General features: G+C 62.9%; 1 protein-coding gene across 1 annotated transcript in view; it reads left to right on the top strand.

Moving 5' to 3' along the window:
* Positions 1–4848: 4848 nt before the first annotated feature.
* COL8A2 (collagen type VIII alpha 2 chain) overlaps positions 4849–23562 on the top strand; it is a 34234-nt gene continuing 15520 nt past the window's right edge. The window contains exon 1 of the mRNA XM_054802491.1: positions 4849–5058. The gene's annotated coding sequence lies outside the window, so the exon portion shown is untranslated. The remainder of the gene's footprint in view (positions 5059–23562) is intronic.

Raw genomic sequence — 23562 nt, 5'->3', positions numbered from 1 at the left:
CCACAGCTCCCAGCTGCCCTCGGGGACCACGGCCGGGGGTGAGGAGTGCAGTGCTGCAACGTCTCCCCCAGAAGGAAGCTGAGAATCGATGTGTTCAGGAAAAAACCAGCCTGGGGGTTTATTCACCAGGAATCTCCCCAGTTCCCCGTCCCAGCACCGCAGGTTTCCCTGCTGCCATCAGCTGCTGTCACGGTGGGCAAGGGACAAGAGCAGCCAGCGCAGGAGCAGATGCTGCTGCCGTTTGTGTGAACGCCGCATCCCTGGGCACGTGCCGAGCTATTTCGAGCAATACCCTGCGGCAGCATTTCTGGGTCTGTTTTGTATTTGCTGCGTTTAATGGCGACGCGGGTCACTTCACCCCTTGCTCCCATCCCAACGCCTCGGCAAGCAAAGCGCAGCCCCGTGCCGGCCGGCTGCGCTCGTCAGGGCACGGCCGAGCCCTTGGGGACACCCCGCTGCTGGCACTGGGGCCACGTCTCTCCTCTCCCTGTGACCCTCGTGGCAGCATGGGCTGGACATCGCTTGCTCCTGCTCCTGCTCCCACTCCTGCTCCCGCTCCACCAGCGGTGCCCAGCAGCCCTCCTCCTCTTCCTCCTCCTCTTCCTCCTCCTCTCCCCCTAAACCGCAGCAGCATTTCCCCCACCACTCTGTGCCGGGGCTTGGCCACATCTGCCCGCTGGCTCTGGGCAAGCATTTGCCTGGGAAGGGCCAGCAGCCTCTGGGGCCACCTTGGGGAGAGGTCTAACCTTGTGTGGCTTTCAATTCAATGTGCCATTTCCAAACAGAGGTCTTGGGGCCGCCAGCTCCCACCTGGGCCGGCTCTCTGCAGAAAAGGGAGCCGTGGAAATGTTAGGTGAGTGCAGTTTTTCCATGCATATGTATATAGGAGCGGAGTCAGCTGCCAAAGTAAATACAACCCTTCCCTTTCCAAAAATGTCCTCCAGGAATTGTAAAGGATCCTGGAGCAAGAATTCTGTCTCAGATCCTTTATGCTTTCTATCAGGGGAAGCGTATAAACCCGCTTCTTTTTAGCTCTAGCAAAGTCAACGTGCTGAGAGTGTTTTTTTTATGACATGCACCAAAGGCGCTGGGAGCCGGAGCCACGGCCATGTGTACCCCGGGCAGGGCTTACGCAGAAAAACAATCCCAGTAAAGAGCTTTATAGCCACCGAGGAATGTGGAACCTCCACCAGCCCGGCCGAAGCTTGCAAAGCTAATTGCTTTGGGATTTACTCTTTGGGGGGGTCGAGTCTCCGTGGTTGCTGCCTCAGAGGGTCCCAGCTGCCCTTGCGGTTCATTAGGATGCTGAGCAGGGAACGAGAGATGCTTTTAGGAGGCTGCAGTGGTTGTGGGGTAAGGGAAGGAGCCATGCGGTTCCCAGCTGCAGCCCTGCCTTCTCCCGTTACAGCCGGGGACCCTTCCTGCCCCGGTGAGGTCCGTGCTCGGAGCCGGCGGTGGCAGCGGTGGCCGCGGTGGCCCCACAACTGCTGCCGGTGCAGAGCCAGGCACTGTCCCCAACCCTGGCAGGGCCATCCCCCGCCAGCTGACCCGCTGGGACCTGTCCCCAGCCTGGGCTGAACCCCCGGGGCAGGAACGCAGAGGATGCTTTCGGGGCGATGCATCCTCATGTCTCCCAGCAATCAGCGGTGGTGGCTGATCGCTGCCGCTGCCTGAACCGGCACCTCGCAACGCGCCGGTGGAGCAGCCGCTCCGGGGTGCTGCGCCTGCGGCTGCCGCAGCCACTCCCCGCCAGGCCCCGGCTGGCCGGCGTGTTTTCTTTACTGATCTTTTCTTGCTCGTTTAAGTGACTTTGGAAAATGGGATTTTGGCTCTTAAATCGTTCAGGGGCTTTTGAAAATTTGACTCTAAATACTTTCCGAAGTGCATTTGTATGAAGTAATTCTCTCCAACCTCCCACAGTGGTAGTCAGATTGCATTTAATCCATCACTGAATGTTCCCGAAGGCTGGGATCTGGCACCGCACTCCACACGGAGCAGCGGCTTGCCCTGCGCTGTGCCGGCACCGCTGCTCGCTGCCCGGCCTTTTCCCGCCCGGGGCACCTCTCACCTGCTTGTCACCGCCTGCAAAGCCGGGGCGATGCACCCCGGGCCCACTGCCCTGCCCTCGGCACAGCCCGGCACAGCCCTGCCAGCAAGCGGAGCGAGCACGGCATTGCGCCCCGACACGCGTGGCCGGCCGGGCTCAGCCTCTCCTGCCGTGGGGACACTGCAGCGCACGGCCACCGGCATGGCCGCCGGCACGACAGGGCTCTGCTCAGCAGAAGCGCTGCTGGCCCCCGGCTGCCAGCCTGGCCCCCGGCCCCCTCCTACCCCTGTGGCAGATTTTCCTGTCGAGCACCAAGGGCTGGTTTTCAGAGCACAATTATCCGTCTTGTGGAAACATGGAAACGATATTGCAATGCACGGGGCTGATTCGATTACGTCCGTGACCCACCGAAATTAAGTTAAGGCATTTTTCAGCCCTAGATTGAATTATTTCTCCTCCCTCTCTTTCATTCCTTCTGTGCGGAGCAGCAGGATGGCTGGGACGGGGCTTTTGGGGGCAGCAAACCTGGGACCCCACGAGCAGCCCCTGGGTGCAGCAGTGCCCATGCACCCAGGCCTCGGTGCTGCTGAGGTGCCACGGCCCTCGCCGGCTCGCTTAGGGCCAGTTCAATGCCGGTTTTCAAGGCATCGTCTCTCGCCCCCCTGGGAGGCCGGGGCCACCATGGAGCCCTGGCACGGCAGGCGGGCGCAGAGCTGCCAGAGGTTAGAGGCAGCAGAGCCACTAAATCCTGCGCTAAGCCCAGCTTCCCTCTCCCGCCGGCAAGAACCTTCAGCAGCAGCTCGGCACAGCCAGTGCCCGGCTCGGCGCTGCTGCGCACGGCTGAGCCCTGTCCCAGGACAAGCCGTGTCCGGGGATGAGCCACGTCCGGGGCAGCAGTGCTGCCAGCAGCCGTGGCTGCGTACGCCCTCACAGGCACGCTCATCCCCGGTGCCCCACGTGCACCGTTTGGGATGGCATGGTGGGGACACCGCTAAGCGTGGACCGACTGCCTCTGGTGCTCCGGCACAGATGGGTGGAGGGAAGGAGCCGGTGCGTGGCCAGGTGGGGCAGGAGGACCAGGGCGGCACCGCCAGGGTGGCACAGCTGCACCCCAGGATCTGTCCGGGCGAAGAGGCAGGCGTGGGGGCTGCGGAGGAGCGAGCTGGCATGGGGGCGATGATGGGCAGGAGATGCCGGCAGAGAGTGAGGCTGCAGCCGATGGTTCGCTCTGTGGGACAGAGGAATGTCTGTGCTGGCTAATGAGTCTGCGTGCAGAGGAAATGCTTTGCCAGTGAGAGTTCTGGTTAAACGAGGCTGGTCCATTTTTGTGGGAGCCGCTGTGCCGGTGGAGGCCCCTCCATCCTCTGCCTTGCACCAGGGTTCCCTGGCACCGGGGGGCTGCAGGTGGGATGAGGGCGAGGGCAGGAGAGCCAGCACTACCGGGCATGGCAGCCACGGGGCCAAGACGGTGGCAGAGCAGTTTCTGCCAGCAGCCGTCCCGCTGGGGCTGCGGTCCCCGAGCAGCAGGTGATGGTGCGTGCGGTTCAGCCGGGCTCAGCTGTGGCCAGGAGCAGCCTCGGGGCTGCTCTAAGCTGCTCGCTGTGGCCTGCGGTAGGGACCAGCTCTGGGTGGACCCCCAGTCCCGCCTGCTCGGGGCACAGAGGGGACCCCCAGCCCCATCCGCCTGCGTGGGGCAGAGCACATCAGCATTCCTGGGAGCAGGGTCCGGCCCCGCGGCGGCCGCTCGCCGAGGGAAGGCATTGAGGGGGGATTAGTCGTCTGATGCCCCCCCTTGCTCAGGCGCTTAATGCAGAAAACAAACACCCTTGTGCGCCCCGGCGGTCTCGATCCAGACGGGCTTTCTCTGTGCCCGTTGCCTGAGCAACCCTAATCTGCCTCCTGGGGCGCACCAGGGCACTGCACCCCCGGGGCCTGTGCACCCCAGCAGCTGCGGCAGTGCCAGCGGTGTCCCGGCTGTGCCTGGCACGCGGCTGCCAGCGGGATGCCATGACTCCTCCACCTCGGGAACGGGCAGCACGCGGTGGCTGGGAAAGGCTGGAGGTGGGGGCCGTGGGCACCGCACTCCCCCGGGATTGGGGCATCTCTGTCCTGGTGCATGATTTGAAACTGTGCCGAACCGGGAGGCAGCAGGACCTGGCTGCACTGGCACCACATTTCCCTACTTTTCTGCTCAGGGCAGCAGCATTTTTGGGGTGGTGAAGTCCCCCCCCCCATTGCAAAGCGGGGGAGCACCTCCTGCTCAGACTGGCCCTGTGCCTACAAAAGGAATGGGCGGTGGGTTTGGGGGAGCGTGGGAGCAAGCTGCTCCCGCCCTGGCCTGCCAGACTGGCCAAGAAGGGGAAAGAGGGTTGAAGCCCAATCTGCCCCGTCCCAAGGCAGTGCTGGAGGCAGGCAGCACCCAGTTTTGGGTGACTGCGGACGAAGGAAGCTCTTTTCTCACCACCGTGGCTGGTATCGCTGGCATCAGCATCCCCAGGACACTGGGCATCCCTGCCCCAGGCGAGGGCAGAGGAGTTTGTGCCCCGTGCCCACCTCGTGGGCTGGTGAGGAGGGGGCCGAGGGCTCTGTGCTCCCACCCCGCCGGCGGGCAGGGGGCCGGGGGGGCCGCACTGGTATTGATTTATTTTGCGCGCGGTCTCCCTCCTGCGACCGAGGAACGGAGAAGCGCTGCCGGGCTGCGAGCTCCGGGGGTGGGGGGAGAAGAAAATAAGAAAAAAGGAAAAAAAAAAAAAAAAAAAGGGAAAAGGAAGAAACCGCAGCAGCCAGCCCAGCCCAGCCCAGCCCAGCCCCGCGCTGCCCGCTCCGCTCCGCACCTCCCGGCTCCGCTCCGCACCGCCCCGCAGCGCTCCGCTCCGCCCCGCACCGGCCCGCCCGCCCGCTCCGCCCCGCGGCGGGGGTGCCCGGCCCGTCCCGGCCCGTCCCGGCCCGTCCCGTCTCGCCCGCTCCCCGCCGGCGCCAGCCCGTGCCCGCCTGAGCCGCGCTCCGCCGAGGTAAGGGCTCCGCTGCTCCCCGCTCCCCCGGCCGCTCCCCGCGCTCACCTGGGCGTCCCCGCGGGTCGCGCCGGGCTCGGGCGGGAGAAAATCTCGTGGATTTCTCAGTCACGAGTCCCCGTAATTCTGATTACTTTTCCCCATGCAGAGAGGAATATTGCAAGGGCGCTTCCAAACGCCTCTTTCCAGGCGAGGTCCTAGCCTGCATGCTTTTCTTTATTTCTTTTTCCCTTTTGTCATCCCTTCTTTTTCCCCTGACCCACTTTAATCGCGTGCCTTTTCCAGTGAATGGTGCCCAGAGGTTTTGCCGTGTTCGGGAACCAGACGGACCGAGCCGTATCCTAACGTTCAGACCTTTCTTTCTGCTGTTACAAAATCTGTTTGTGAGAACAAAAGTGTTTTGGGGAAAGTGCCGTGACCTTTGGGATGGCCGCTGCTGGCACGTCGACGCGGCTCGATGCCCTGGCCCCGCTGGGAGGTTGTCCGCTCCCACGGCTGCAAACATCTGCACCCAGGGGTTCCCGGGTACTGGCCGGATTGGGGCAGGTTGCTGCTGCTCCTTCCACAAACACTTTGGGAAATACAAGGTGCTTATTTTATTTGGTTTTTTTAAGAGCGTTGCTGTTAATTGGCTCCTGATCTACCAGGTTCCCCGGCTTCGAACATTCCCAATAAGCCAGGAAAGATCCCCCCTGTAACGGTAGCCTCAGGCGAGGCAATAACCTACCAAGAGATATTTTCTCATCAATGGGCAGCTTTGCTATAAGGAACATGTTTAATAAATCATAAGGCCGGTGAATTCCTGGGATTTTTATTGCTTCTGTAAAAATGCAGTTTTGATCTGTCTGCGAGGGACAGTGGGAAGCAAAGCTGCTCTTTTCAGAGCCGGATCCTACGAATTTAGGACACTGAGCTGGCGGTGGGGCCAGTGGCTGCGAGCCCCCGGGGCAGGGGCAGGGGCAGTGCCATGGTGGGCAGGGGGAGACAGGGGCTCCCGGGGCAGGCCCCAGCCGCGCTTCGGTTTTCTGCTTCTGCCTCAGCTCTTTGAGGGACCGAACATAAACCGGGTGCCCGGAGCCCCATCTTGGCTTCCCTCGCGCTGCTGGGGCTGCGGACGCGACCGCATGCACAGAGCTGAGGCAGCGATGCCAGGGGAAACATTGCAGCTGGAAACCCAGCGAGGCTGCGCCAGGCTTCAAATTACATTTTTCCTCCTCGCCCTGTTGTCCAGGGGGAAAAGAAGCAGCAAAAACCAAACTGCTAAAAAAACGGGAGAGTTTCTTGCAGAAGAATCGCCCGGTTTCCATCAGCCAGGCTGACCTGACCCCCCCCTCCAGCCTCCTCTGCGGGGCTGCCTGGTGCTGCGTGCAGCAGGGCGGTGGATTGCCCCGGCGTGTTTGGGCAGAGGAATGGAAATAAAATGATTTTCTTTATTTGCTTGTTCCAATCTGAAAACTGGGGTTTAGACCTGGGAGCTGAGCCGAAACGTGAAAGGCACACGGAGACGTGAACCTGGGAGCTGTCAGGAGCTCGTTGGGATTTTGGAAAACACGAGTGCTGTAGCCAGGGGAGTCGGTTGCTGGTTGAAGTGGGTGGTGGAGGGTGCCCAGCTCTGTGAAACCCGGTGTGTCCCTGGCTGCCGAGCTGCCCTGCGGAAGCAGCGGTTTGGTGATCGGGATTTGTCCCTGTCTACTGCCATGCCTTTGTTTTAGGCTGCGCGGAGCCTGGCTGCACTAGCAGAGGCGGAGAGGGAGCTTTTCTTTGTACGGGGAAGTATTTAAATTCTTTACAGTGATTCATATATTCCATTCATATGAAACACAGTCCTGTGGAGTGTGAATGGGGACTGCTGGGGGATTTTTTTAAGGCAATAAGCCCTAGAAGTGTCAAAAGTTATTCACACCTTGGTGAAATCAAGGATATTTCTGTCCGTGGCTCTTGGCAGGGGCTCAGCACAGCTCGCCTTGCGTTGGGTTTTTGGTTTCCCACTCGGATACGGTACGGGGGAAGCGCGGGGGCAGCCCTCTCGCTCCCACTGCCCAGTGCTGTAAGCATTTCTTGGTGCTTTCGCAGCAGCCGGAGGGGCCCGGCGCAGGCTGTGCCGGGGGTCGTGGGGTGGCCCCCAGCACTTGTCCCCACTGGGGTTTGGCCCCCTGCGAGTCGTGCACCCAGAAAGCCCCCGGGGCTGGGAAGCAGCCGCGTCTCAGTGAGCCAGCGGCTGGGTGAGATGCTGCCCCTCGTGTTTTACCACTCACGGGGGGGGGTCACCAAGGCTGCGACCAAAACGGCAGGCTGCGCCTGTCGGGGTAGAGCCCTGCCCCATCTGCCCCCCCCCTCCCCGTCACAGGGGCTGCGTGCCACCCAGCGCAGGGATGGGCCGTGCGAGCATCCCCGCCTCGCAGGAGCTGCAGAAAGACTTCACGTGCCCGGCGCAAACGGGTGCCCCTCCATCGGCTGCTCCGCAGTGGCTTTCCCCGTTTCAGTGCCGAGAAACCCCTTCCCCTCCTGGGCCTTTCTGGGGGGTGCTGCCCAGGGCAGCCAGGCTGGGACCCCGGGGAGAGGCTCCGGGGGTCAGGCACGGCCCTGGGGGCACTGACCTTCTGGGGGGGGCGGCTGCCAAGTCCCTGCTGGGGAGCGCTTGGGGGGGAAATAAGGTGGAACGACTGGGAGCTTAGAGGTGCGGGGACATCGCCCCGCTGCCGGGATGCGCCCCAGGTGCGGGGCCAGCACCCATGGGGGGCTCTCGCCTCCGCCAGCCGTGCCGGGATGCTTCGAGCCGCTGTAAATCCTCTCCGAAGGAACTGGAAAGACAGTTTTATGGCTGCTGGGGAGGAAGATTAGCAGGGTGTTGTTTTCAGAGCTGATCCATCACGGGACACAGGCACTGCGTGGTGCATCCGAGCGCTCGGCTGCTGGCAGGCGGCGCAGCCTTTTCTGTGAAGGTTCAGATAAAAACGCCTGGTTTCAACGTTCTGTCTCCTCTTGGGATCTGTGATGCGAGTGACAAAACCGCCCCCGCAGGCCCCACGTGTCTCCCCTCTGCCCGTGCGGCAGCCGGGCTCCTCGCGAGCCGGGAGAATGGCGGATCGAGGGGATTTGGGCAACGGCACCTGCAAAAGGCATTAACCCCGGTGGAGAGGGCGTGCGGGGCCGGTCCCTTCCTGTCCTCACACACTCCCTCTGTCATTCTCTCCTATTTCAGCTTGTCCACAGCCCGGGAAGGAGCAGAGTTTCCATTCCCCTGCGCTAAAGAAAATGTCTGTGACAATAAAATCTAATAGTTCAGGAGGGGGAGGGATACAAAGACACCGAATTGCATTTGTCTTCCCCCAGTTTCTCTCTCCCAGCCCCTTCCCTGTTGATTCCGTCGGGCACGCGCTGGGCTCCGAGCCTCCCCGCTCCCCCACGTGCTCAGTCACCCGCTAATTAGAGAAGCAAATTAACTGCCTTAACAAAGGTGGAGGGGGGCATTGACTCACACCCACTCCCTCCTTCGCACCCAGGGGTTCCCTGTGCCTCTGCCGTTGCTCTCTGTCCGGGATGTTTTGGGGAGAGGGGCTGGGTGCTGCTGGAAACTTGGCTGTGTCCTGCCGCAATCCCGTGGGAGCGGAGCCCTCGGGGGCAGCAGGCGAAGCGAGGAGCGATGCCTCACGCCGCTGGCTGCCCCGGGCTCTCCCCTCCAGGTCAGGGCTCAGCCGCACGCTGCTTCCCCTGCGTGGCGACTTGGACGCCGGCACAGACATAATAATAAACCGCTTTTCCTTTTCCCCTTGTCGCCGGAGCCGCTCCTGAGTCACATCCCTGGGCGCGGGGCCTCTTCCCCGGGGCTGTCTGGGCTGGCTGCGTAACCCCGCGTGTCGGCTGCGAACTTCAAAGCCGTGAGATCCAATCCGGCCGGGAAGGGCCCTCCTGGCTGGCGGGATGGCAGCGCACCGGGGAAACATCTGTGCGGGGCCGGGGGGGTGCAGGGGCCGGCGCGGCCGCCGGGATGCTCTGCTATGCTCTGCAGAGCCCGGCTCACCCGCGGGCATCGCTCAGCTGCTCCCAAGGAGCTGCAGGAGCCGGACCCTTTCCCAGGGCCACCTTCTGCCCCGTACCCCCTTTTCCTCGCAGGAGCATCCCACCGGGGACCCCACGGCTCCCGATGGCTGCTGGCTCCCACAGAGCTCCTGAGCTTGGCCAGGGTGCCGTAGGCAGGAGATGGGTGCCATTAAAACTGAGATGGGAGAAAAAAGGAGCCGAAGGCGGCCGTGCGAGGGATTCTGCCTGTTCACGCAGAGCGCTCCTACGGCCCCCAGCCCCGGTGTCAGCCGAGTTCACGGAGCAAAGCTGCAGATCACAGGCAGAAACTGCAGCCAAAATCTGCAGAGCAGCCGGGTCCCGTCTCTGTGACCTTCCCTGGGGCCGAGCCCGTCCCGCTGGCCCATCTGGAGATGTTTGTCCTCAGAGGCTCTTCCAGGCGCCTCTGTCCAGGACAGGGCTTGGCAAGAAGCAGACAGGGAGGAAGACATTGATCTCCATGTCCACCTGCTGTGGATGCAGAGAGGCGGAGGCAAGGGCTTTCCCAGCTTGGATATTTTGCACCAAAAAACCGAGTCCCTAACTCTTGCATTGAAGTGCAGTGCTCCTAGCACCAGCTCTGCCTTCCCCGGGCAGGATGTGGCCCCAGGAATCCCCCAAAAGCAGCAGAGTTCTGCAAACCTGCTGCAAACCCGAGCGGCCCAGCAATGCCGGACCCCTGGGATCTCGCAGCGCTGCCTGTGCCTGCCCTGCAGATCTCTCTGGCCGTTGCCGAGAGCCTCTTTATTGTTCTTGCAGAGGGTTTTGTTTCACTGCTGCCTTCCAAGTTCCCAGGGATCTAAATTCTAAAGAAGGGTCTTTTAAAGAGCCCCGTCCAGATGGATGAGATGATATTGCTGGTATCAGATGAGATCTATCCCCCGTCTTTGTCCGCAGACAATGCAGCAGTGGGAGCGAACAAGGATACAGCCTTTCTTCGGAGGTACATTAGCCAAATAAGAGCCTTCTTTTTGTTTTGTACCGAAACCCAAGACCCTGCGGCCAGACCACCTTGCGTAGCTGCTCCGATTCCCGCAGCCACGCGAGGATTTACCCCTTTCGCTGCAAAATCCTCCGTGCCCAAGTTGCAGGCAGGGCAGGGCAGACGGGTGCTGCCCGTGAAATGCAAGGGTGGTTCCTTTCCTGCTCCCACTGTCAGGGGCGTTGTCTGTGCCCCCCAGGTCTCCGTGCTGCCGCAGGGATGGAGCAATGCTCGGGGCTCTTCTGCTCTTGGGCAGAGACATGAACCTGACACCTGCAGAAGGTGGAAGTTGTTTTGGTTGTCACCATCTTTAAGGGAGAGCTGAGCCCATTCAGCCACGGATCGGGGCTGTCCAGAGCAGCCGAGTCCGCTCTGTGCACGCTCGCAGCGATGCTTGAAGCCCGCGGCCAATTCACCTGCTTTCAGATTTCATTACAAGTCCTAAAATTCAGCCCAGGTTTGTTTTAAGAAGTTACCAGAGGCTGAGAGAGCCTGGGACTGATTTATGGCTTCCCATCAAAATCATGTGGTTTTACCACAAAACTTGGAAGCTCTGGCTGCATTTTTTCTTTGGAGATTTTTGGCTTTGCTCCAGGCTCGGCTCCAAGGGGCGAGAGTGTGAATCCAGGGTGTGCATCAGGGCTGGAGCATTCGGGTGCTGCAAGTGAAACGGAGGAGATACGGATCACCGCAAAGAGAATATTTAATGTCAGGACAACACAGCCATCTTTTTCAGGGAAGCTCCGATAAGGCGACGGGAGGCTTGGCACGGAGGGGAGCTGCAACAGTTCCTCTGCTTTCAGCGTAGCTTTAATTTCAACACTCGCCACTTATCGCCCTTGCATCCTGCTCACTGTACGGCAGCTCGATGTCAGCAGCCGAGAGCAACGTCTCCCGTGGCGCCTGCGTGCCCAGGGAGGTTGGGAAGTCCCGCTGCTCTCCCCGGTGCCCTGCTCCCGGACCTGCGGGGTGAGCTGCTGGTGCCCACCGGGGTTAAATATGTGGGCTTTTGCCAGAGAAGCATATTTTCAGCCTCAAACATGCATTGTCAATGACCGCAGAAAGGTATTTCTCAGCTGCTCCGATGTCCTGTGAGCCAGCCAGCCAGCGGAGAGAAACAAGCCTACTTTTATTGCTATTTCTTCATATTTCCTGATATTGCCAGTCTGGCGCTCACAGCCCACAGGCAGATCCCCGAAGGTCCTGGGTTTGGATTACAGCGGCGATACTTTTGTCTTTTCTTTGCCTTTAATTTCAGATCCCTTGGGCCCTAAAGGGATGGGGCTGATAAACCCACCCGCTGCAGCAGGGCAGGCAGAGACCGCAGCCCCCCGGGGTGGGCAGCCCAGGTGTGGAGAGCTGACCGCAAACCAGGCTGGCGTGGGCAATGCGTGGCCGTGCCCGGGCAGCCGGGGCTGGGGCATCCCCCTGGCCATGGTGGCATGAGGGTCCCGGAGCCCAGTGACCGCTGCGTGCCCACGGACCGCTGAGGGTCACGTTGGGAGTCTTGGCTGCTGGCTCGTGATGCGTGAACAGCTGAAAATAGTGCTTGACGTTACGTAAAGAACAAGGTCAGGGCGGCTGCGAGCTGCTCCAGCCACGAGCGAGTGCCGCGTCCTGCTGAGCATCCCCGGTGCGGGGGCCGGCGGGACAGCAGAGAGTCGCTTCAGGGCTCGGGTGGCTTTGTGGTTTTAATTTAGTGGCTTTTTAAAGAAAAGATGAAAGGGAGAGCTGGGCAGTGTCGCATCAGTTCCCTGATGAAAGCTGGCGGGGCCGCGCTCAGCACCGGTGGCTCCATGCCTGCTTCCCAAACCTCCGCTCGCTCCTTCCCTCCGCCGCACAGAAACGTCTGCACCGCAAATGGACCCTGTCCGTGCCAAACACCGCGCTGTGCCGCGCCGTGCCGGCTGGGAAGCGCCAGCTCACATGGCGTGACCCCGGTGCGAGATGCTTGGGTGTCCGGCACCGCTCCTCCAGCCGGGGCATGTTCGGTTCTGCCTGGCACGTCCCCTGATGCTTTTTTCCATTACACATTCTCCCGTAGCTGTTTCTTAAAGACCACGTGTGATGTTATTGCCAAATGTAAACTACGAGCTAGGACGAGACCCTGAGCTCCTCCGGGCAGTTATAAGCAGAGCTATACAATGACTTTGTAATTATTTTATACCAAGCCTGGTATTTTCCTCCCCCCAGGGGAAGGCCAATAGAGCGAACAAGAGCTGGCCCGTGCCAAACCGTGCCCAGGCAGCACTTTTATGAAATCTTGGGTTCGTAAGAATTAATTTCATTTAAAACATTCTTTTCATTTTTCATAAAGCACGGCAAATCCGCGGTACTTAGGGCAGGAATGTGGCGAGATCGCTGCCGGGCAGGCAGCAAATTACCCGCGGCAGATGAGCTGTGACGGCAGGGTCGCCCGTGGACCGGAGCTCTGCTGGCCTCGGCTTACTCCGGGCATCCGGCTGGGAAGAAGGGAGATGCTGGAGCGACCGTCTTGGATGCAGCCCCCTCGCATCCTGTGCTCCCAGGGGACGTGGGGGTCCGGGTGTGTTTATCCCCAGAGGTCAGGCGAATGCCAGCGTGGCTGTTTCCCAGCCCGGCGCCTGCGTACCGTGGGGCTGTGGCATCCTGCCCGGGCGGGACGGGGTGTCACAAATCGTCTTTGAGTCCCCTGGCTGGTGGCGGCTGGCCGAGGGAGGAAGGCTGGCTTGAAACCCAAGCAGACTTGCTCAGGTGACAGGTTGCAAAGAATTCAAGTGAGTTTTGGGGCTGGGGGTACCTGATGAGCGCTGGGGCCGGGGGCTAGAGCGGTGCTGCCGGATGGGGGCTGGCAGCCGGTGCTCCTGCCCTGCACGTGAAGGCTGTGGGAGAAGGAAACCTCCGTCCTCCGCATCGCTGGGCTGCTGGAGGCATGGCAGCCGGCTGCTGGGGGGCCTTGGCATGGGATGGGGTTTGGTCCCTGGGGCCCGATCCCTGTTGAAGGAACAGCCCAAAATCTCATTATTCTGGAGGGCAGCCCCACTGGGAAGGGGTTTAACTCTCCTCCCTTCAGCTACTTCCCCCTCTTGCAGCTTCCCAGGACAGGGCGCCTCACGTAACGTGTCCTCAGGATGCAAACGCGCGCTCGTGACCTTGGGTGTGCTTCCTCAGCCACCCTGTGGGACGTGGCCACAGGAGTTACAAACTGGAGGCAGCCGATGGGTCTGTCTGGCCGGTCCTGCTGCTGGGCTGGGATCGCTCCCCGCCGCACTCCCGGCGCTTCCGGAGAGGCTCGCTTGCTATAAATCTCTGCCTCCCACCTGGCTGGTGGGCTCCAAGCCTGCTGGAGAGCTGATAGTGATGAACAAGAGGAGGATTAGAGGGTTTAGCAGGTGTCAAACCTCATCTTTCATCCCGCTGCGGAGAAGTCCGTGGCTCGCTCTTTCCTGCTCCTTTGCCAGCGCTGCCGGGGCCGGGGCTGCCTTTTCCTCCTCCGTATTTGCTGCTGAGCTGGAGGGCGCGGGAGATGGGGTTTGTGGCAGCGCAGGGTGAGCTGGCGGCTGTGGGAGGGGGTCTGCGGCGTGCCCAGAGCCCTCCAGGCACCGTCGAGCTTTGAGCAGTACGTTTTTGCTGGGTAGATGAAGCACCCGAGAAGGAGAGGGCAGCAGCTCTCTGGCGCTGGGCGGCACGGCACGGCACAGCTGAACGGCCGGGGCCGGCGGGGATGCCCAGGGAGCGTGGCGAGCCGGACGATTGAGTGTGCCAGCCACGGTATTGGGTTGAGCCACGCTGTGCTGTGGTTTGCTGGGGAGAGTGTGAGAGCGCAGGGCTGGGCATGCTGTTTATTTTGGTTAAATTGAGTTTTCTCCGGGAAATTGGGGGGCGCGGGGGGCCTCCAGACAAGGGGCTTTTGTGAGCCGGGCTGCAAGCCGATCCTCTTTTGTGGTTTTGCTTTTTTGGATGATACAATTTGTTATTCCAAGAACTACCCAGCAAATGGACCCCATTAGCCAAGTCCCCGAAGCAGTTGGAGCTGGCGCTCACGGCGTCTTTGTCTGCGCCCACCTTGGCCCTGATGGGAGATGGGGGGCCGTGTCCCCGCAGCGCCTCTGCCCCCAGACAGTGCCCGGGGGAGATGGGGGGCCGGGAGCCACCGTCCCTCCTTGCAGGCTGCGGGGCCGCGGCTGTGCTGACGGGGCATCTTACAGGATTAGCCTGGGCTGGGAAAGCCAGTGGGACAGGCAGAAAGCGCCGGGTTTGTTGAATTCCCCGGCACACTTGTGTCCCCGGCAGCACGCTGACAATAACCCAATTGTTGCCGCGCTGCCGGGGGCCGGAGCCAGTGCCAGGGGGGAGCCCATCTGTGGGGCAGCCCCTTTGCCCCCCTGGACGGGGCCGGACCCTCGCCCTCACCTCCGGCCACTCAAGCTGAGCTCAGCGGGAGCTGCGGGAGTTGGCATCCCTCTCTGCCCTTGGGCACCAGGGCGCTGGTCCCAGCCCCAGCCGGTGTTCAAGGTACGTGTCCCCCCCCAGCATCCCTGGGGAGAGCACTGACCACGAGTGGGGCCGACTGCCCCAGTGCAGTGCCTGGGGAGCGGGGGTGGGAAGTGGGGGGCAGCCACAGCATCGGGGGGTCCCACAGCAGCTGGAGCTCTGCAGTTACCCACAGCGGCTCTGCAGCACCCTGAGCGGGGCACAGGCACTTCTGTGCCACACGCGCGGGTCCCCGGCCCTGAGCAGCAGGACTTGTGCTGGGGGCAGCACACGGGGTCCCGCCGGCAGCCCCCCACATGCTCCGCAGCAGCCCCAGCGCACGTGGGTCCACCCAGGGCGGCTGCGCAGATGCAGCTGCAGCCTTGTGCTGTTGAAGCCCGGCCCGGGACCGCGGTGCCAAGGCATGTCCATCCCGCTGGGCAGCCCAGGGCCGGGCGCTTCGGCCGGAGCATCCTTGGCCCGCTCAGTGTTACCTCCTCCTGTGCGGGGATGCTGCTGGCTCTGTTTGTCTTGGCTCCGTTGGGCTTTTTCCTGCATGCGAGCCGGCTGGAGCTGGGCAGGAGCCAGTGGGTTTATAAATAAAAACATCGGACACCTCTCTGGGTGGTGCTGAAAGCTCCCGAAATAGCCCCGCTGCCCCGCCAAGGCGCGCGTGGCCGGGATGTTCGCAGAGGCAGCCCCGGGGCTGGGTGTGGGAGCGGGACTCCCCCCCCCCCCCCCACTCCCCGGCTCCCATCCTGGCCACCCTTGCCCAACAGCCCTGGGGCACCCGCCGCTCTGGCAGCGCCGGGCTGCCCTGGCCAGCCGGGACGTGTCCCTGCTCCTGCCGGCCCCCCGATGGGATGTGTCCCCTGGGCTGGCTGTCCCCCGGCGAGGAGGGATGCCCCAGGAACGGAACGGGCAGTGGGCACCAGCGGGAACCTCCCCGGCAGCGCAGGCACACGGCGCCACGGAAAAGGGGGGGTCGGTGCTGGCAGGGACCCGATGCCGAGCTCCCGCGAGGGGAGCGGATCAGCCCCGGGACACGCTGTGTGCCGGGCACTGCACAGAGGGAACGATGGCTGCGGTGAACTGGCCCCTCAGCCAGCTCCGGTTGATGGAGAAGAGCTGGGAGGAGAGCACTGGCTTTACGGCTTCACCTCCTGCGCCCGGCGTTGCTTGGCCACACGCTGTATTCTGGCCGCAGCGCTGGCCTGGCCCAGGCGGGGATGGTGGGAGGCCGTGGGATGCTGGCCTTGCGCAGCCCTTGTTTGCTGCCGGCAGAGGCAGCCCGGCTCGCTGGTCCGGCCCTGGCAGAGCCCGGTGGGGGCCGTGGGAGGGGGCAGCCGTAATATCCCCACAAAAGGAGCCCGGCAGCGGGCAGGAGACGGTGTCGGAGCCAAGTGCGGGGGCAGGACCCCGTCCAGGGCTTCTCGCGCCAGCCGCCTCCGCTCAATGCTGCCTGCCCTGCCTGCCCTGCCTGCCCTGCCTGCAGCGTGCCAGAGGGATGGAGGCAGCGGTGGCCTCGCAGACCCCGGTGCCTCCCACGGGGGCCAACCGCAGCGTGCCGAGGGCCAGCACGGCTGGGGGGTTCCTGGCACCCAGCCGTGGCCAGAGCCATCCTCCCACCGAGCCCCCGCTAAATTCCACCAAAGGCCTGGCATTCCAATGTGCCGTGCCTGCGGAAAACAGCGTTTTAATGTTCTTGCTGGAAATGAGGTGGAAAATGTCTGTGGGTTGTGCAGAAGGCTCCCAGGAGCCTGGCTGTGCCGTAGGCGTGCTGGGGTCTGGCCGAGCCCCGGCCCGGCGGCTGGGGACGGACTGGGGTCCTCCGGAGCCCCGCGTCTCTCCGGGACTTCCCCGCCGTCGCAGGCCAGCTCTGCTTGTTCCGGGCATTTCTGTTGCAGCAGCGAGACTGGTGCTGCCCGTCCCCGGGGTGGGTGCGGAGATTCAGGGCACACGCTGACCCTCCCGCGGTGAGCCTGGCCGGGGGGGCTGTCACCCCTCCCCAGGCAGGGATTGGGGGGGCATTGCCGCTATCCCTGCGCTGCCCCCAGCCCGGCCAGCGCCTCCAGGATCCTTTCCCTGCTCCGGTCCTGTGCAATGACTGTGCGTGGGGGGACAACGGGGATCGGCGCTGGGGTCCGTCAGGCGTGGCAATGGGTGCCGATCCCCCCCCCTCCCCGAGCGCCACGGCAGCCTCCCCGGCGCCTGTGCCCCAGCAAGTGGGTGCCCCCGTGCAGAGGCAGGGGGTCCTTGCTGGGCTCAGCACTGCCGCTGCCTGTGCAGCCCCAGGCAGGATGTGCCCCTCTTTGGGCAGCGAGTCCTGAGCGGGGATGGAGGGAGGTTCCCACACGAGACAGCCCAGAGGAAAACTCTGCCTGGAAATAGGAGCTGGATGTTTTTCCAGCTTGAAGCCTAAACAAAAGGTTTTGTAATAAATGCGTTCCCCTGGTCTCGGCTCAGCACCCGCCTCGGCCGGCTGCAGTGGCCGGCACAGCCCTCCGTGTCCCCCCCCCGAGCCGTTCCCAGATTTTGCACTCCAGTGCTCCCGGGACGGGGCTGCAGGGCATGGCCCTGTGCTGTCACCACTGCGGGCTCCATCCCTTCCTCCAGCAAAACATCCCCCCGGGAGGCTGCAGGGACATGGGGACGTGGGGACAGCCCGGAGTGCCACCGGCTGCGTGTCTGTCTAAGGGCTGGCATCTCTTAACAGAAATAAATCAGCTCCATTAAGAAAATATTCTGTATGTTCTGCACTGATTTCCACTGGTGCTTGAACTCCAGGTCCCCGATTTTGCTTGGCAAAGGGTTAGTGGTACCAGAGACACCCCAGGGAAACGCTCTGCGCCCTGCGGGGAGGCAGGACTGGCCCTGGTGCTGCCCAGCCCTGGAGCCCATGGAGGTCACCGGCTCCCCGGTGCCTTTCCCAGCCTGCTCGCTCCTGGTGCCATCCTGGCTGCTCCTACCGCTCCTTTCTCCGACCTGGAGCCAGAAGTGGTTTTTTTCCCCTGGGATGGTCTGGGGCACACGAAATCCATCCCGTTTTCCTCTGGGCTGCCCTGGCGTGGTCCAGGTCCAGCTGCTCCGCAGGGCGGCTCTGCCAGACGGCACCGCGTCAGGCGAAGCAGAACCAGCGGGAAATGAACACGGTTTGTGGGCGCAGCGGTCCAGCCCGGCGCAGGCGGAGGGGATCTGGAACCCTTTAAAGCAGATTAAATGAGATACTTGATTGCACTGGAAATTAGGAGCCTGGTAATAAGATTGTGGCTTCGGGTAGTGGCACATTGGCATTACTGGAGGGTGGACGCTCTTTGTTTGTGACAAATAGAGATGGTACACATGGGGACAGCGAGCGGCTCCCCGCCTCCCCAGGACACAGCACCTGGCTGGCCGAGATCCGGGAACCCCGGGGGAGGAGGGGAGCGGAGCTGCCCCATGGGACTCGCTGCCGCCTCGGCCACGGGGCTTGCAGGGAACGGGGGTTTTGGCGTAATCCCCAGGAAAGCGGGGCCGCTGGAATTCCCTGTGAGGCTTTCGGCTGCGAGACAAAGGAAATGTGGAAACTAAAAAAAATATAAAAATTTCAAATTGAAAAATCAAACCAGCTGATTCAGCGATGTTGAAACATCTTGTGACAGCATCAGGCAAATTTTTTCCAAACAAAATGCTGGGAAAAAATCAGCCTGATTTTACACAACCTGTGTCTGCCCTGACGGAAAGACACGTGCTGGGGGATGGCGCGGGGGCTTCCCGCAGCCGGAGCGGCGCTGGGATCGGTACACGGAGCCCTGCGGCGGTGCAGAGCCCCGGGAGCGCAGCCTTGCAGTGGTTCTGCACCCACCGTAGCGCTGGCCCCACAGAAACGGTCATTACAGAGCGCAGAGGAAAAGCTGAAATCCAAGCCGGCAGCGCGGGGCCAGCGCCGGCCGGGCGGCGGGAGCGTGGTTTGTGGTAGCGTCTTGTCAGAGTTTCCACTGAACACCTCAGGCTTGCTGGGATCTCGCATCAGCTCACATAAATTAAATTAAATTAAATAACATAAACTAAAATACTGCCTGAAAGCGTGCGCTCCAGCCCCTCGCTGGGGTGTGAATATGTGTAAGCAGCTCCACCGCTGTCGTGCCAGAAAGGCTGCTTTGTGGTGCACGGCCCCGGGGCCGCAGGCAATGGGGATGGGATGGGGATGGGGATGGGATGGGGATGGGGACGGGATGGGGATGGGATGGGGATGGGGATGGGGATGGGGATGGGGACGGGATGGGGATGGGATGGGGATGGGGATGGGGATGGGGATGGGGATGGGGATGGGGACAGGCTGGGGATGGGATGGGGATGGGGACAGGATGGGGCTGGGATGGGGATGGGGACAGGATGGGGATGGGATGGGGATGGGATGGGGATGGGGACAGGATGGGGACAGGATGGGGATGGGATGGGGATGGGGACAGGATGGGGGTGGGGACAGGATGGGGATGGGATGGGGCTGGGATGGGGATGGGGACAGGATGGGGATGGGGACAGGATGGGGATGGGGACAGGATCGGGATGGGATGGGGCTGGGATGGGGATGGGAACAGGATGAGGATGGGGATGGGGATGGGACGGGATGGGGGTGGGATGGGGACAGGATGGGGACAGGTGCTTGGGGCAGCGGGATGGGGAGGGTTCAGGCTGTGGCAGCCTGAGGGTCCTGCCGGGAGCCCCCGCAGTCAGAGAGAATCTGCTGCTCATTTTCTTTACTGAGTTAATTGAGAGCACAGCGCAGTCACACGCTTTAACCCCGACAGCCCTGAGCGAAGGCTGGGCTTGTCAGTCCCCCCCGGGGCAGCAAAGGCAGGCCAGGGCCCCTCCAGCCGGAGGCGTGCAGCCCCCCCTGCCCCGCAGCTCGCCCGGCTCTGCCGCTGCCCCCCCGCTGCCGCTCCCGTGCCCACAGGTACCGGTCCTGGCAGGATGCTCCGCCCTGGGCACTGTGCTGGGGAGACCCCGGGACAGGACCCGGGCAGGGGTGGGGGGTGGCACGGGGGTCAGCGACCACCCCGGGGGGGTAAAATTGCTGAGGGTCGCTGTGCCCGCGCTGCCCGTCGGGGTGCCAGTGGGAAGCAGCAGGGACTGGGACCCCTGTGCCACCCCGCCGTGCCGGGGGAGCAGCATCTCGCCCCGTGACCCCTGCGGCACGGTGCAGCCGGTGCTGGGCCGCGTGCCGCCAAGGCGAGGGCGGCTTTGGAGCGGGCAGCGCCCCGACAGGTAACCCTATCCCCCCGCGCCCCCGCGCCACCACCCGCCAGGGAGGGACGCAGCCGAGGCTCCCGCTCCTGAAATTTATTTTAATGTAAACCTAGCTCTAAGGCAGCTTTTTCTCATTTTTAAACTATTTCATATCAATCCTTGGCCTGACATTTGTTTTCTTTGAGTGCGGTGGGGAGCGTGGTCGGCATTGCTGAGGATATCTCCTCAGGAATCTTGGCAGAGGCGGCTCCCTATCTTTGAAGAAATGGCAAATGCAAAACAGAAGGCAGATATTAGAGAAGCATAAACAATATTTTCCCCCGCTAACCCCAGAAGCGGCGCGGTGGCCGGCTCGGGGACACAGTGGCGGGGGCACCCTGTGCCCAGACCCCACCGGTGGCACAGCACCTGCCCGGCTTGACCCCCCGGGGCGGGGGGGGGTGCAGTCCCCAGCACTGCTCCAGGGCAGGTCCCTGTCACCAGCGGCCACGCCGCTGCGCAGAGGCACGTGGCCAACCCGGTCCCCAAGGGCTGTGACCGACCCGCCGGGACGGGCAGCGGTGGCAGCCCAGGAGCGGTCGCACCGGGAGGGTTGGCAGTGGATGAGGCTGGTGCAGCCGCGGGTGCCCCCACCGGAGTCTTGCCCTGTTGGGTGCTGAGCTCTGGGGTCACCCCCCAAATTCTCAAACCCCAAGATAACGCGGCTCCGAGGGTGAAGCTGGTTTCACCGGTGTGTTACGGCAGAGGGGCTTTGCGGGGGATGTGCGCAGCGAGGCTGCGCAGGAGTGCCGACACCAGCCAGGCGCACGCAGGCTCAACTGGGGATGCTGCTAAAAAGCTGGAAGAGGAGAGGAAATGTAGATCAAAGGACCCAGCAAAACCAGGGAGACAGGATTTCAAGCCCTGAGATTAAAGTAAAATGACCGTTAGGACAAACACTGCAAGGCAGTTTCCCATTCCGGGGAAACCAGGCTCGCTGGTGGGGATGGAGGCCGGGGTTATGGTCCTTGGCGTTTCACGCACGAGAAGAAGTTTTCGCGGCAGCTCACAAATTCGCCGTTGTATCTGGGCAGCCGGGAGAGCGGCGGAGGGCGGCGCTGGCGAGGAGCGGCGGTGCTCAGCCTGGGAAAACAACAGCGTGGGGGATGCCGCGGCGGTAACGCTGAGCCGGGGAGCGAGCAGCCGACCAGCGGCACCAGCTCTCGCAGGGGCACCGGGAGCAGCCCGGCAGCTGCTGTCCCCTCCTGCTTCACCATGGCACGAGGCCGCGATGGATGGAGCCGTTGAGGTTCCTTGTTGCAACTGGAGCTGCCGTGGGGATTCTTGCAGGAGTGAGAGGAGAGCTGTGCATCGGAGGGGCTGGGATGGTGGCGCTGGGGTCTGGGGCAGGAGAACCGTGGTCACAAGGACAGGTTCTGCAGAGCAGCCGCTCGCTGCTTAAAACCTAATCCACTGAGGAAGGAATGTCCGTGGGTTCAGAGCTGGCCTCTCCCCCGTTCGCTTTCGGCACCTTGGGCATTTTCTGGCCCCCTCCATCCCCTGCCACAAATTTCACCCTGGTGATGGATCGTATGGTGCTGAGGAAGTGGCTGAAAACGCTGCTGCGCTTCTTGTGGGGGCTTCGGAGAGAAGGGAGGAGATGCCCAGCTTAGGGCAAGGTCCTCCCACGTGAGCTTTGAAGCCACCACAGGGCTCCTGGCCTCGCAGCGGCTCCCCTACTGCTGTCATAGACTCGTGCTGCTCCTTGATCGTCCGCATCCCCCTTCACGGGGGTTCCCTTCCCATGGGGTGTGTGGACAGGGGCCGGAGCAGCCGCAGTGTCACTGCGCTCACTCGGGCACAGAAACTGCGTTCCCCCACGGTGCTGGTGCAAGCGCAATGGGCTTCAGCAGCACCAGGCTGCTCTGTGCCACGCCATCGCCCTGGCTATCGGTGGGGACAGTGTGGATGGGGACCCAGGAGGTCTCCGGGGCATCCCTGCCCCGCACATCCTGCCCGCAGCGTGGGTAGCAGCCCCCCGAGTGAGCTGCTCCGGCCCCTCTGAGCACCCCTGCCCAGAAGGCTCTGGCCCGGACCACGCCTCATTATAATTAAGCCGATGACCCCAGCACGAGGCTGGAAGTTTAAATGTCTGCGGCTGATGGCCACTTGCCTGCAAATTCCCCGAGATGGGAATCGCTCTCTGCGGGTCCCTCCAGGCTGAGCAGATTTCTTTGCACAATGCCCGTCGTGTTAGAAAACGCTCTTTGTGCATGGGAGCTGCGAGGGCAAAGCGCCGTCTGACCCACGGCCCCTGGGCAAACACCATCCACCTCCCACCAGAGATTACGTGCCAGGGCGGCTTCGCCGGACCGAGCTGGCAGGCGTCCCTCGGGGAGCGATGCCCTGAAGCTGCTGCAGCTCGCTGGGGCTCGCAGCCCGCGTCCCTCCCCGGGGACATCCCGCATCCCGCACCAGGATCCGGGTGCGAGACGCTGTGCTCAGGTCGCGGCACGGGCTGGGGCTCACGCGGCAATTTGGACCCTGCGCAGCCTGGCCCCAGCCCCTGCGCCTGCACGGAGACCCCAGGAGAGGGGCTCCAGACCCAGCGGCTGCCGGGGCGGCGAAGGGGACGGGACCCTCTGGCACCACCATCCTCACCGTACGCCCCAGCTCCAGTCCTCAGCTCTCGCTCTGCTCCATCTTTTGGCTATCAGGGACGGCATTGCTTTTGCCCCCCGGGGTGGGCCACCGTCCTGCCGGGAGGAGGAAAGGGGAAGAAGAGGGGAAGAAAAAAATGAATCCCCACAAAAATGTCTTCATAACAGGAAACGTCTCATAAAATACCTGTGGTTTGGCATGTGTGATCCGACTGGTCAAACTATGCACCTGGCAGGCAACCCTGCTATTAATGCTGCGCAGTCTGGTATTTCGGTGGAGCTGAGGCTGGCGGGGGGAGGAGGACGGGACCGGGCAGCTCGGGGTGCAGAAACCCTCCGTCAGGGCTGGGGCGAGGGACAGAACATGTCCCTTGGGTGTCGCTCACCTCTGTGTGTGCCCGGGGGGGGGACATCCCACCCGTGTTTCGGCGAGGGGACCACGGCTCCCCGAGGATGCGGTGAGCGGGGCTGAGCCTCACGCCTGGGGCAGAACCCTGGTGTTTCTGCAGCCTCAGGACAGGGCTTTCCACCCAGACCACGTCCAAGCCAGCGCAGACCCAGAGGTCTCTGTCCAGGTCTCCAAACGCCACGGTGCCCGCCATTCCCCAGGGCTGGCTTTGCCCCCGTGCGCACCCTCGGCTCCGGCCGCAGCCGTGCGTGCCGGCAGCGATCAGCGCGGCGCTCTGCCGTGCTCAGCAGAGGAGTTTTGACAGCTGGAGGTGAGGGATTAAGCCCTGAGCTGTGACCTGTGGCAGGCTCACGCCTTGCTGCGCTCCCGGCACACACACGTGGAGGGTCATTAATCCGCCTTAGCTGATCTCTGACCCGGCGGCTGCAGGATCAAGCAGTGGCACCAACCCTGGTGTCAGCACCACCACCGAACCCCGGGCTCCTCAGCTCCGGGCAACGTGCACCGCAGGCAGCGTGCGCTGCAGGCAGGAGGCACCATGAGCAGCGTGCACCGCAGGCAGCGTGCACCATGGGCAGCGTGCACCACGGGCAGCGTGCACCATGAGCAGCGTGCACCGCAGGCAGCGTGCACCATGGGCGGCGTGCACCGCGCAGGCCCCCACCACAGCCAAGTGCTGGCCTGACACCGATGCATGGCGTCACGCGGCGCGTGCGGTGGGGCAGGGTGCGGTT

The sequence above is a fragment of the Grus americana genome, chromosome 23 (genome assembly GCF_028858705.1).
Source record: "Grus americana isolate bGruAme1 chromosome 23, bGruAme1.mat, whole genome shotgun sequence".
In the NCBI taxonomy this organism is placed as follows: domain Eukaryota; kingdom Metazoa; phylum Chordata; class Aves; order Gruiformes; family Gruidae; genus Grus; species Grus americana.
This window is presented reverse-complemented; position numbering and strand designations above follow the sequence as displayed.